Source organism: Alligator mississippiensis, chromosome 1, assembly GCF_030867095.1.
Source record: "Alligator mississippiensis isolate rAllMis1 chromosome 1, rAllMis1, whole genome shotgun sequence".
NCBI lineage: Eukaryota > Metazoa > Chordata > Crocodylia > Alligatoridae > Alligator > Alligator mississippiensis.
In genome coordinates, this window is record NC_081824.1 from 414,828,335 (window position 1) to 414,841,140 (window position 12,806).

The 12,806-nt window shown below is 45.1% G+C and overlaps 1 long non-coding RNA gene across 1 annotated transcript; it reads right to left on the reverse strand.

Annotated features, from left to right (window-relative positions):
* Window positions 1-3,912: 3,912 nt before the first annotated feature.
* On the reverse strand, window positions 3,913-12,761 carry LOC132251586 (uncharacterized). Its single transcript, XR_009463608.1, has 3 exons — window positions 11,118-12,761; window positions 9,359-9,546; window positions 3,913-8,348 (listed from the first exon to the last, which is right to left on the reverse strand). It is a non-coding gene; the product is annotated as an uncharacterized LOC132251586 (long non-coding RNA).
* Between the last annotated feature and the right edge of the window lie 45 nt (window positions 12,762-12,806).

The window sequence follows — 12,806 nt, forward strand, 5'->3', positions numbered from 1 at the left end:
ACACACACACACACACACACACACACCTCAGTCAGTCTCTAAGGTGCAGATCTCCCCTGCCTTCTCTTTGCCTTCAGAGTCCCAGGGCAAACTAATGGCTCAGTTAGGCTGGTCCCAGCCATACTACAGAGGTGATTGTTGAGCACAACAGGATCTGGGGTCCTGTATACACACACACACACATGCATGCGAAAATACATGTGTGTGTATACACACACACACAGACATACATTTATACATATACATATATGTGTGTGCGCTCTCCCAGTTGACAATGCTCTCATCAGTCAAATTCCTCCTTTAGATTCATTTCGGCAATGCTCACAAGAAATAAGTTCATTGCTTAAACCAAAAGAAGAACTTGTAACTGAGTCACCTAGAAATACATATCCCTATATCATCTTCATACATAGCACAAGCTTTTCAGAGTTGAGGCTCATTTCATCAGATGCTGTGAAAGGGTGCACAGAGTTAGCTGTGTTTGTCTGAAGTCAAGTAGAAGGCAGAGTAAATTTGCTTCTTATACACCACGGATGAGCGAAATACAGCCCGCGGGCCAGATCCGACCCACCAAGAGATTCCATCCAGTCCATGGCGGATCCCTTGCCCCTGCCTGGTCCAGGGGTAGGGGGCAGCTTGGCCTGTGGTGTGTGCAGCCAGTCCCACCACCCCCAAGTACACAGCGGGACTGGGGCAGTGCAGCTGCTAGACTGGGCCCCAAGGCAGAGGCACTTAGGGAGTTTTGGGGTGGCAGGGGAGGGAGTGCTGACCTAGGCCATGACAGCTCACCAGGACTCCCTAAGTGGCCCTCAGGCCCAAATAATTGCCTACCTCTGCTATACACTAACCAAAGTGTTTGTGTGTATGTCTGTAGCCCATGCTTTCCTGGGGTGAAGCTCAATTGTTCAGATGCAGTGGAAGGAAGCTCAGAATTAGCCATGTTAGTCTGAAGTCAAGTAGAAGGCAGGGTGGACAATCAATGCTGGTTGTTCCATGGTCACACTGGCAGTCAGCATTAACAAAAGAGCCACCACGGTGCATGCACCTTGAGGTGAACTGTGGCAAATACACTCCAGTTCAGCAGAATTCAAGCTAGGCAACAGCTGCACCTTCCAGAAGGGGAATGATTAATTAACTCCTTAAAGCATGAAACAAAACCCATTCTGCTGACATGTCCTGTTAGGTGCTGCACGCAGGGGATAACATAACAAAGCAGCTTGTGGCTCAGGAATCCTGGATATTGGGCTGCTTGAAACTCAGTGCTTTAGAGCAGCTGTAGGGATCAGGAAGGAATGGCTGCGTTTGTAAATGTTGGTGTACAATTGCACAACAGCTAGGTGAGGTTTTGTGGCTGCTGGAGAAAGGAGGCAGGGTAGATATGCACCTTTTAGACTAACTGAAGAAGATATATATACAAGCTCTGTAGTGTTCATGTGAGTTCTTTGCTTGTTTGCGTCTCTCAGCGGTATCCCTCTCCCCACTTCCTCTCCCTCCTCTTTTCCCACCTTTTGTATTCAAATCACTAACTCCACTTTATACACTGCTCTGTGCTGTCCTGTCACAGCATCTGATGAAATTAACTTGATTTCACAAAAGCTTGTGCTCTCTATATATCTTTAGTTAATCTATAAGGTGCATATTTACCTTGCCTTCTGCTGCCTGACTTCAGACTAACGTGACTAGCTACCTCTTTCTACTGGAGAAAGGCCTAATCTAATATGGCAACTTCTAGGTAAATATTCTATGTACTTTAGTTTATATGGAACTCCAAGAGTTATTAAGAATTCCAGGAACATTCAGTTTTCCCCATGTATCTATTTCCCTTGCCAAGCATCTTGCTTTTTTAAAAAATACTTTCCCTTTACAAAGATTGTTCTCCCAGTTCTGGTCTAATAATTGACAACGTTCTCATCAGTCAAATTCCAGCTTTAGACTAATTTCTGCAATGCTAATGAGAACTTAATTCATTACTTAATCCAAAAGAAAAGCTTTTAACTGAATCACCAGAAATGCACATCATCATTTTACTAATCACATCATCTTACTAATGTAATCTTTGCCTTCCTTACCCTATCCCTTCCCTACTGATTGACATCTTCTTTCTTATTATGACACATTTAAAATTAGATTGTAAGCTCTTTGAAGCAAAGGCACTGTCTTTCTCTTTTTCTTGTAAAGTGCTTTGCATAAGCGTGGAAAATATAAAAATATTTGTTGTTCTCCTAAGTGTCTGGGATGTCATGAAATTAAAGACGTAAAAACATCTCATTCAGAAATTATCTTTCTTTTCATGGGAAGTAAAAATTTGAAAATATGTGAACAGTCTACCGTACATGTACCTCTTTCCTTTACAATCAAAAATAATATCTGAGTTTCTTGTGCACTTATTACAACACTGAACTTCTCAAGTCAAAAGTAATCAAAATGGATGACTAAAAAATATAAATAGAAATCATAGAAAATTAGGCTTGGAAGGGATCTCAGGAGGTCATCTACTCCAACCCCCTGTTCAAAGCAGGACCATCCCCAACTACATCATCCCAGTCAAGGCTTTGTCTAGTCAGGTTTTTAAAACCTCTAAGGATGCAGATTCCACCACCTCTCTGGGCAACCTGTTCCAGTGCTTTACTACCCTCCTAGTGAGAAAATTATCCCTAATGTCTAACCTAAACTTCCCTTGCTGCAACATGAGACCATTGCTCCTTGTTTTGTCATCTGTCATCACTGAAAACAGTCCAGCTTCATCCTCTTTTGAACTACCCTTCAGGTAGTTGAAGGCTGCTATTAAATCCTTCCTCATTCTTCTCTTCTCTAGACTAAATAAGGCCAGCTCCCTCAGTCTTTCCTCATAAGTCATGTCCCCCATCCCCCTCACCATTTTTGCTGCCCTCCAATTTGTCCACATCCTTTCTGTAGTCAGGGGCCAAAACTGAACACAGTACTCCAGATGTGGCTTCAACAGTGCTGAATAGGGGGAATGATCACTTCCCTTACAATAGCTTCTCCATCAACAACTTCAGTGACACGTGGCAAGAACTTGATGGCTGATAGGACAACAATATACAGCATGTGTTTCACGTTTTAAAATCATGCTCAGTATCCTCTCTACTATTTTTATATATAGTTTTTGGCAGATAGCAGGCATGGTGTCAATGAACTTTTAACAGCATTGTACTGGGCCATGTGAAAATGGAACCTTTCTTGGAATTCACTAGTCAGCTTTTGACTGCTCAGAATAACAACAACCACATTTATCTTCTTTTTTGCTCAAGAAAGTTAAAAAAAAAAATCAGACTCCTGAAGCAGAAAGGGGTCTAGAACCCAGCGGGAATGTTTTTAATCTTTGGGGGCCTTACATCTGTTTCTGCATTCCCTAAGAATTTGCTTTCCCTACTGTTTTTTTGTCTTTACCCACACATGCAAATTTGGTTCCATCTATACTACATTAAGCTACTGAGGAATCCAGTTACAAAACAGTACCACAAAACATTGTTGAAACATGATTCAGTCTTGTACTGGAGATATAACAGGATAGAACTATATTTTAGCCATGGTCTAAAGCCTAGAGGTTTTGGACCAGCATTGGCTTAATTAAAATAGTTTTATCTTTGTTAAACCCTAACACATAAATATGAGGGCCTGATTCAGTCCTGCTAGATGTGGGACTGATAGGAAGACTCAGGGAGGAGAGCATCACAACTTGAGTAAGATGATTTCAGCTTTGCTCTCTCAAAGCATCAGAGCCAGCCATCTTTACAACTAGTTTCTTTATGCTCACAGTGGTTCTCAACCTTTTTTAGCTTCAAGATACCCCTCATTCAGCTCAAAGCATACCATGTTGCCCTCGGAAAATGCCAGCTCTTAATTTTTTACTCAATTTTTATTACAAAAAATAACAGAGCAATTCTTCGCTTCCAAACAATTCAGAACACAGCAGACCAGAATGTTTTTAACACTACAAATTTCTATTTGAAATCTCTGGATTATTTTGGTGAATCCTGTATTCTGTTTGTACACCTAACAGCGCTAACACTGTATGGCACACCCCAAAGTACCTTTGAAAGATTGTCAAGGTGCACCAGGATGCTGTGGCACACTGGCTGAGAATCACTGGGAATGATGAACCACATGGCCTCATATTTCACAGCAGAAGAAACATCATAATGCAGGTACTTTGTTTAAAATAGCAGAATATTGAGAAAAGATAGAGTGTGATTCTACACCTTTGCATTTCCTATGTTACAGGCTTGCATTTCCTATGTATTTCCTATTCCTATGCACCTTTGCATTTCCTTTTACAGGCTTGGCTGACCACAAAAGGCCAGCTTGGCTGCTGGTCTGTCAGAGCAGTCGTTGGACATGCCAGCAGGCTACTTGACAGCCTGGAATAGCTGAAGTCCTCTAAACATTTCCCATCTCATCTGAGCTGTCCTTTGGTATGGATCTATGATACAGGCTGCTTAGAAGGCGGCACTGTAATTGTATGCACCGACCCGGCACTACACCTGTATGGAGATATTTTCTATTCCCACCTTGCTCCTCCCAAAAGGACATAAAAGGGCCTCAGCAAAACCTGCCCCACATCTCAGTTCATTTTACATAGACAAGCAAGGTTTCTTAAGATGATAGGATTTACAGTTGCTTAAATGATCTGGGTAGCTTGGTTTGATGGATCCAGTTGTTTTTTTAAATACCCCCATAATTTATCTCCCTTGATCAATATTAGTTCTAGGCACTTTAGGCCTTACTCTCATCACTTTTTCACTGACATAACTCCATTGATATCACTCAAGTTTATCTGATATACCCACATCTAGTGAGAAAAGAATTAGAACCAATCAAAACAATCTGAACAGACAGTAGAGAGAGCTGCGTGGAGGGGAAGAGGTGTGAGGGGGAGCTTGTGGGTGGGTGTAGGGGTGGGTGTAGGGTTTGTGGGGTGTGTAGGGGCTTGTGTGGGGTATAGGAGCTGTGGGGTTTGTGGCTAGGTATATGGTTGGGGAGGGTTGTGGGAGTGGTTTGGGGGTGTGGGGTTTGTGGGGAGATTGTGAGGGGATTGTGGGGGGGCATCATGTGGGTGGTGGGGGACTGCTCAGGAGGAGTGGGTTCCTCATCTGCCCCCTGCATAGCGAACAGCCCCCCCTTCCCCCTGCAGCCACAGCCAGCAGCAGGCTGTCAGAGAGCTCAGGGCCCACTACTGGCTGCGCTTGTCCATGGTGTGATGCAGACCCAGCTGCCTTAGACACAGTGCCACCTGTGCCACATGGCACGGGCCCAGTTTGGCCCAACCCAGGGGTGTGCACCTTTGACCAAGACCAAACCGCTCTTGCTTTCACCTAGGGTCCTGGCACTGCATGCAGAGGCTGCATGGCCTCGGGCTGGGCCAGGTCCTGCCTCCAAGTGCCCCATGAACCGTTGGGTCGGGCTGGCTCCCCGGAGCCAGGACCTGGCCTGACACAAGGGCATGCGGCCCCTATGTGCAGTGCTGGGGACCCTGGGTGACAGCAAGAGTGTCCACAGCCCTCCCACCCCCACGTCTCTACTTACCTGGGACAGTGCCTGGGTCCAAGACACTGCTGCAGCCTTGCCCTGCTCCTATTTACCCCAGCACACTGAGGCAGTGTGCTGGAGCAGCAGGTGAAGAGGGTAGGCATAGAGATGCTCTGGCCAGGTGACAGAGTGTCTCTTTGGAGTCTCTGGTTGCTTCAGGGCACACTCCAGGGTCATGCCCTGAGCCACTTTTTTCAGAGTGTTTTTGGTTTTTTTTTAATACCGGGATTTCCTGGTATCAAAATTAGAGTCCGTTCTGCAAATACACAGTATGGGGAACATTTTTTCATTCCTGGTGTGCCTCTTGCAGCATCTCAAACTGATTTGAGACACCGCAACAAGCATGTGCTCACTTATCTGCATGGGTGACTGGTGCCTTCTGAGATTCGGGGGGCACAGTTTAAGGGTGGCAGTATCGTAGCGAGCAGCAACCACCTGCAGAAGGCAGCACCAGTGGCGACCAATCTCAGAGGAGGCACGTGCCCCCACACCAGTCACCTACACTCGTCTGGATGCACCCAATATGGTTTTAGCCACTGACCTGCAGATAGTGAAAGGCACTAATTATCTCCAACAAATTTTATGTAGTCAACAACTGATGCTCAGTGATTTGCAGAGAGCTGGCCACTTAAAATGGTTTTCTTCAATAACGGGACAGTTTCCCTAATCAAGTCAGTACTCTACAAGGGACTACACAAAAAGATGCTTACCTGGAAATCTGTTGGAAATTTTTGGAATTTGCTAAAAAAAAAATAGATTTTTCTCCTGCCTCGAAACTGAAAAAATTGAGAAACGTTTTCTAATATTGAAGTGCAAGTTCTGTGGGCTTGCGAATTAATTTGGAATGATTCTGAGGTTTGGGGGGCGAGATGAGTGAAGGATAGTGGGGTGTGCATTGTGCAGAATTTTGTGGAGGAGGAGGTGGTGAATTATTGTGTACAGATGAGGAAACATGGAAGCTTACATTGACAGAGGTGTTGGGGAACTGTCAGGAACTTGGGGGGAAGAGGAAAGGAGCACAAGACTTCTGTGGATATTGATTTAAGTTGTGGTAGCATGTTGGGGGAAGATTGATATCTGTCTTTATGTATATTTTGGAGGATTGGATGTATTTTTTAATGTTGGATCTGTTTTTTTATTAAGTTTGATTTATTAATAAATGCAGTAAAAATGGTTTTCTTTAAAAGCCATATTTATCTTCAAACCACAATTTTGAGGAAACTGTGGTTTCACATAGCCTTCAGTTGATGTCTCTTTTTCTGGCATTTCATCTTGAGTACTCCTTTGACATTTCATTACATTATATAATAGAATGCAGCTAATGTAACTTTCATGTGATAAGAGTTCAATGTAATTTTAAAAATTTTTTGGACAGCAGACATCTTAGGGTTCTGATGAAATGTGCCAGTCATACCTAGACTCTCAGCTGAAGTCTGATATGAAATGCTGTCTCTCAACCCTGTTCCTAAAACAGGGATTGGATTTCAAGAGCAGCTTTAAAATATGTTTATTTAATTGTAATGCACTTATAGTTAGAGCCTATAAAGGGTTAGGGTCAAGGACCCAGGGGCTTGATAGCAAAGTAGGTAATATGTTGTGCATGGGTCCTAGAGAGGAGTTCAGGCCCACTCCAGACTTGGAACAAAGATTGGCCTAGGTGTAAATGAACGCTTTGCCATATAGGTTGTGGAATCAAAAGCAGCTCCACGTTATACTCATCATGTTCCCTTATATGCAAAGAAGTTGGCTTGCCTTAACCATGTTAGCTTGATGGCCTCTTAGTCTTAGGTGGAACTGACTCAATATAAGTATTAAGTGGGCATGTTTACGTGAGACACTTACTGCTTAGTTGACTAATTAGCTGCATAATAAATGTCTCAGTGGCTACATGTGCACACCTATTAGGCTATAGTAAACTAATTTACTCTGCAACAGAGTATGGGAATAGTACTTGTAAATATAAGTACTATCCTGCTGTGGAATAAAAATTCCACAGCAGTGCATGTGTAGACATTGGAGGGGCTGGCTGGTGTTGCACTTAAAATTGGGTTTTTAAACCTAGTACTCTAAGAGTTGACACAACACTTGTTAATGAATAGCAGACAGGCTTTCTTTAATAACTACTAGGGTTATGCATGTCACAACCCAAGGGTGTGATTTTGTGTGTGTGCGCTTTGGCACTGCTAAATTATTTCCCGCCACGAGGAGCTTTCTTTGCAGGGTGCATTTCTCAGTTGCAAAGAGAAAACCCCGGTGCAAAGGAGTTCCCGCCACCTGCATGCAAATTTGTGTCCCACTATTGGCCAGTTCTAAATTATTCCCACGTGGCGGCTAGCGATTGGCTTGCTAGCCATATAAGAGGCTTGAGCAGTTTCCGCCCAAGTTGGAGGATTCCACAACCACCTGGAGGACGAGGACTTCACGTCTTGTGAAGACCTCTAAGTGCTGCGGAGCCTATCGGACCCAGCGTGTATCTTGTGAAGGCTATAGGGGTCTGATCAACCTCTGGCCTCTCCCCGTCACCGAACGATCCCTCGACAAACCCCTTCCCTGCGCGCAAGTTCCACGGAGCCTAGCAAACTTTGCGTGAGTGTATCCAGAGCTCTGTCCGGGTTCGAGTCCTGCAGGTTTATCTTCCCGTTGCCGAAAACCCATTGCGACGTACCCTCGTGTCTTGCATCTTCCCGTCGCCGAAAACCCCTTGCGATGTACTCTCGTGCCTTGCAGGTTCGAGTTTTGTTTTGTTTCCTGTCTGTAACTGCAACTCAAGCAAGTTTTCCTGCCTGCACTGCGACCATCTACGGTGTAAGTAAAATAATCTTTAATCAACCGCTAAGCGTCCGTGCCTAATTCTAGTCTGCCGGCCTGCATTCCCCAACCCGCGTGCCAGGGCTGCTGGCCACAGCCCACCGTGCGCCCCCGAGGGCCTCGGACCGCTCCCAGCCCGCACAATGCGAAGCTTCAGTGGCCAAATCTCTGAATCCAAATCAAATCAGAGGACCCTTTAATCTCTCTGAATTGAATTGGAACCCTCCAAATCAATTCGGAAAGATTCGGCAGTTTGGACATGGACACAGCTTTAAATGTTTTTTTGACATACCTCTAGGTAGCGGGCTGTGATGCTGGGGCACACGGAGTGTCTCACATAAGCGCAGGGGGCTCCCCATTGTGCTTGGCAGCAGACCCAGAAGTGGACCAGAAGCACTTCTGGTCCACTTCTGGGTCTGCCCGAAAACACACTGGGGGGTCCCCCTGCACCCTCCCAGCTCGGCAACTGGTGCCTACTGGGTCTGGGGGGGCACCCAGGGTCCCCCCGTGGCTGATCTCTGAGCTGGGAGGGCACAGGGAAGCCCACCTGTGTGCTCCCCGGCAGACCCAGAAGTGGACCAGAAGTACTTTTGGTTCACTTCTGGGTTCACTGCCAAGAACATGGAGGGCCCCCCTCCCCCACACTCCTGTGGGACGCTTTATCTGCCCCAGCATCGCAGCGATCATGAGCCACGCTGGTACCTCAAGGTATGTAGAAACAACATTTAAAGCTGTGTCTATGTCTCAATCGCTCATTCTCCAGATCAGCATTGAATCTTCAGATTCAGATTCGGCTGAATCGAATCAGGGACAGTGATCCAAATCAACAAACCAAATCACTGTCCCTTATTCAGGCTGAATCTGAATCCAAATTGAATAGGGCCCACTTCGCACCCCTAATAACTACCAGCAAGCTACAAAACTAAATGACAGAAAAAGACTCCTAATATAAAATGAGCTATTAGTCCTTGTATTATCTTAGCTGCAAAGAGATCTTTACCCAATGTAGGCAGGAAGCAGTTCTTGTACACCCTCACAGCGTGGATCCTTCACTTGTTGGCTGGATGGCAGAATAGCTTCTTGGTCTTCCCTGGACTGCACACATCTTGCTGGCAGTTCTGTCTTGTTTTATACTGTTTAATTGTATAGCTTTAAAGCATTTTTCCTTGATAGCTGGCCAATTAAAGTCTGAACAAAACAGGGAGGAAAAGGGTGACCATCATATTACAATTGTTAAATTGCCTGGCTCCTGTTCTTAATTTGTCTAGATGTGAAGACTTGTGTTCCTCACAGCCACTGCAATTATAGGTCAATTACAGGTGATGGGCCTTGAGTGGTCAGACAGGATGCTTAAAGGCATTGGTTACCGGACCTGTCTTTGGGTATTTATATATCAATGGGGCAAATTTGCAATAGCTTGTACCAGTGATGTTTTGTTTACAAAACTCCAGACATACACTGAATGATTGAGACATTTGTAACACCTTAAACATTGGGTGACTGTTTTGATAAATGTGAGGATATACAGGACATTTTTCCTGCATTCAATGCACCTTTTACAGGTTTTGCTTGAAATGTATATTTAGTCTTTTGTCTTCTTTAGTTGTTAGTTCTATTTTAATATATATGTAGTTTCCTTGCCTTTAGTTACGCTGGCTCAGCCTTTCCCTCTGGCTTTCTAAGCTTGGAGATACACGTGATGAGTGTCAGGTCTCTGGCAACAATTTTAACCATCACTCTTATTATTTTATGGCATGGTTCTGGTATTGGGTACCTCAAGCTCCATTGTCTTGATGCCTAATGGGTTGCAAGCCATTAACAGAGTTTGATTTTCTTGTGGCAGTCTTGTCACCAAAATCCACTCTTACCCCAGCCATTGTCTTGCATTTTTGTGCAAGAGACACTGTCCAAGCCTTCACAGTTTTCATATCCTTCAGCTGGAGCACAAGGGTGTTTTAGTGCAGGGGCTGCTCACTAGCTAGCCTCATGCCAAAGCTCCCTCGTGCCCAATGCCAGTCCCTCTATAGCACTCTGAGCCAGGGAGAGCAGCCCAGGCTGGTAGGCTGACCCCTGGGCCACCCTGCCAGCTGGGGTTGCTCTGCCTTGGCTCAATGTGTTGCATATGAGTGGACTGCAGAGCTTATTGCTCTGGAGTTAATTGCTCCTTCAGGTACCTGGGAGCAATTAACTTCAGAGCAATAAACTCTGGGCTTATTCATGTGCAGTAATAGCATGTGTAGATGTGCCCAGTATGCTGCAGACTGGGATTATCCTTACATTTTTGAGAAGTATCTATGACATAAAGGTGTTTATTAATTTATCCTTATGTAGGGCCTCCTTACACCTATGGATAAGCAGCTACACAATTAGTAGGGGTCTGCTAAACTCAAGGCACCTGCTGACCGATTTTGGGCACAGATTGTTTGGTTGGCAGCCATTTTTGCAGGCTGAGTGTGATGTGGTCCCCCACACCTCTGATTGGCTGAGAGGTGGCCCCACCCTTCACTGGTGATTGGCTATGAGGGCTGTCCATCATGTGGCTCCAACCCTTGTCACCGACTGGCGAGAGGGAGCCAGCATTTTATTTTCAGTAAGTATATTTTTTTCAGGAAGCCTGCCAAATGCATGGAACCTGTGCTTCTTTGTGCACCCTCCTTTCCCCCCAAATTGTGGTTTCTATGAAAATCATTACATTGCTGTGAGAAAAAGAGACCAGGGCTAGAGAAAATCACCAAGGAACTTGCATGGGAAACACTCACTGCTGGTGCAGAGAATATAGCTGGAGCTGTGATGGGGCCAATGCGCTTCTGCAGTGCATGCTTCCTCCAGATTGGTGGATGGAGCACAAGGAGAAATATTTCTGGCCCTGGAGGGGGGCAGCCAGGGAAGGACCATAGCTGGTGGAGTGCAGAACTGCCAGAGGGTTTCTCAGCTGACGGTGACCCATGGCCAACTGTTGAAGGAAGCAGGTAAGCCAGCTGGCAAGGGTGGTTGGAGGACCACTAGCAGAGCCTCAGATACTTTGCAACATGGGATTGCCTGAGAACAGCCAGGTGAGGACTAAAGTGGCAGAGCCAAAGGCCAGCCAACAGCAGAGTGAGGAAGAGTGAGGGTGCAGCCCCCGCAAATGGGTCAATGAGTTGTCAGGGCACAGCCCAATTTGATTCTCGCTCTTCTTTTTGTGGGTTTTTTTTTTTTTGTTTTATGGTGTTTCTTTCTCATGGTAGGCCAAGGGAACAGCAGAAAGATCTGTGCCCTGCAAAAGTTAATTGACCTAACCTTGACTAGATAAGGCAGGGTAAGAACCCAGGTGAAATTTCTGAGTAGATTGGCCCAAGACCTGGGAGAGAATGTAATCCCAGTTGATGATCTGATGGATCCTTGGAGGACTTATTTAATTTAATAGACCCATGAGCTGGGAAGGATTTGATTCCATATTTGCCTCGGGTTTTTTTGAGCTTTCAGTGGACCCTTGGTGAGCTGATTTCATTTTGACAGACCCAAGAACCTGGGTAGTGAACTGATGGGAGGTTTGTTTTATTGACTTGAGAATGTTTTATTGACTTTATCTGAATTGAGGGACCCTGGGACTTATAAGGAATATGGAAGGCTGGTCTTTGTGAGCCCAAGTGAGTGAACATATCTCAAGAACTTTATTCGGTAAGCCAGCCAGCAATGGCCAGCAGTATATTTAGGTTAAACAAGATCCTAGCCCAAACGTGTATCATCAGGGATGATGTAAGGGAGGATGAGCCCCATGAAGCAAACCTCTGGGGGAAAATCTGGGAGAATGGTCACTCATCCTACACCCAACTCCCATCAAGACTTGGCAGGAGAGAAAAGAACATCTGAGAGAACCAGATGGTCTCAGCACTGCCTATCCCCAACAGCACACACAAATAAGAGGCTGGGCAGGCGTGGGCCTCTGCCTTATAATACCCACCACAACAATCACCATTTTGGTAGGTTCCTAACAATTAGTCCCACAGAAGTTAACTTGAGCTTGTTAGGTTGCCTATCACGTGCTGTGGGTATATGAAAACAAATGTTTAAACAGCAGATTTTAACAAAATGTATCAAGCAAATATTAAAACAGACTAGAAGACCTTTCCAGATGCAAAATGACCTCTATCTCTGCCTTACTCTGTTCCCAAATTCACCTTCCTCTTGAAAAATATGTGATTGGGAAACCAGACAAATCTTAATTCAGACCATAAGAATCACCACATTCACACTCTGGTGGACTAAAGGGGCAAACAGTTCTAGTTCATGGACTATTCACTGAAAATGCTTTGTTGCAAGCTTCCTGCTATTTGAATCATGGGGCTGTTATTTTGCATGCCTTAGTCTTAGCCCCACCCACTTTTCTGCACAAGCTTCCAGCCTGCAGCTGCTAAGAGATAAAGTGCATGTTAATACTTGAAAAAGTTGTCAGATCTGCTTTTGAG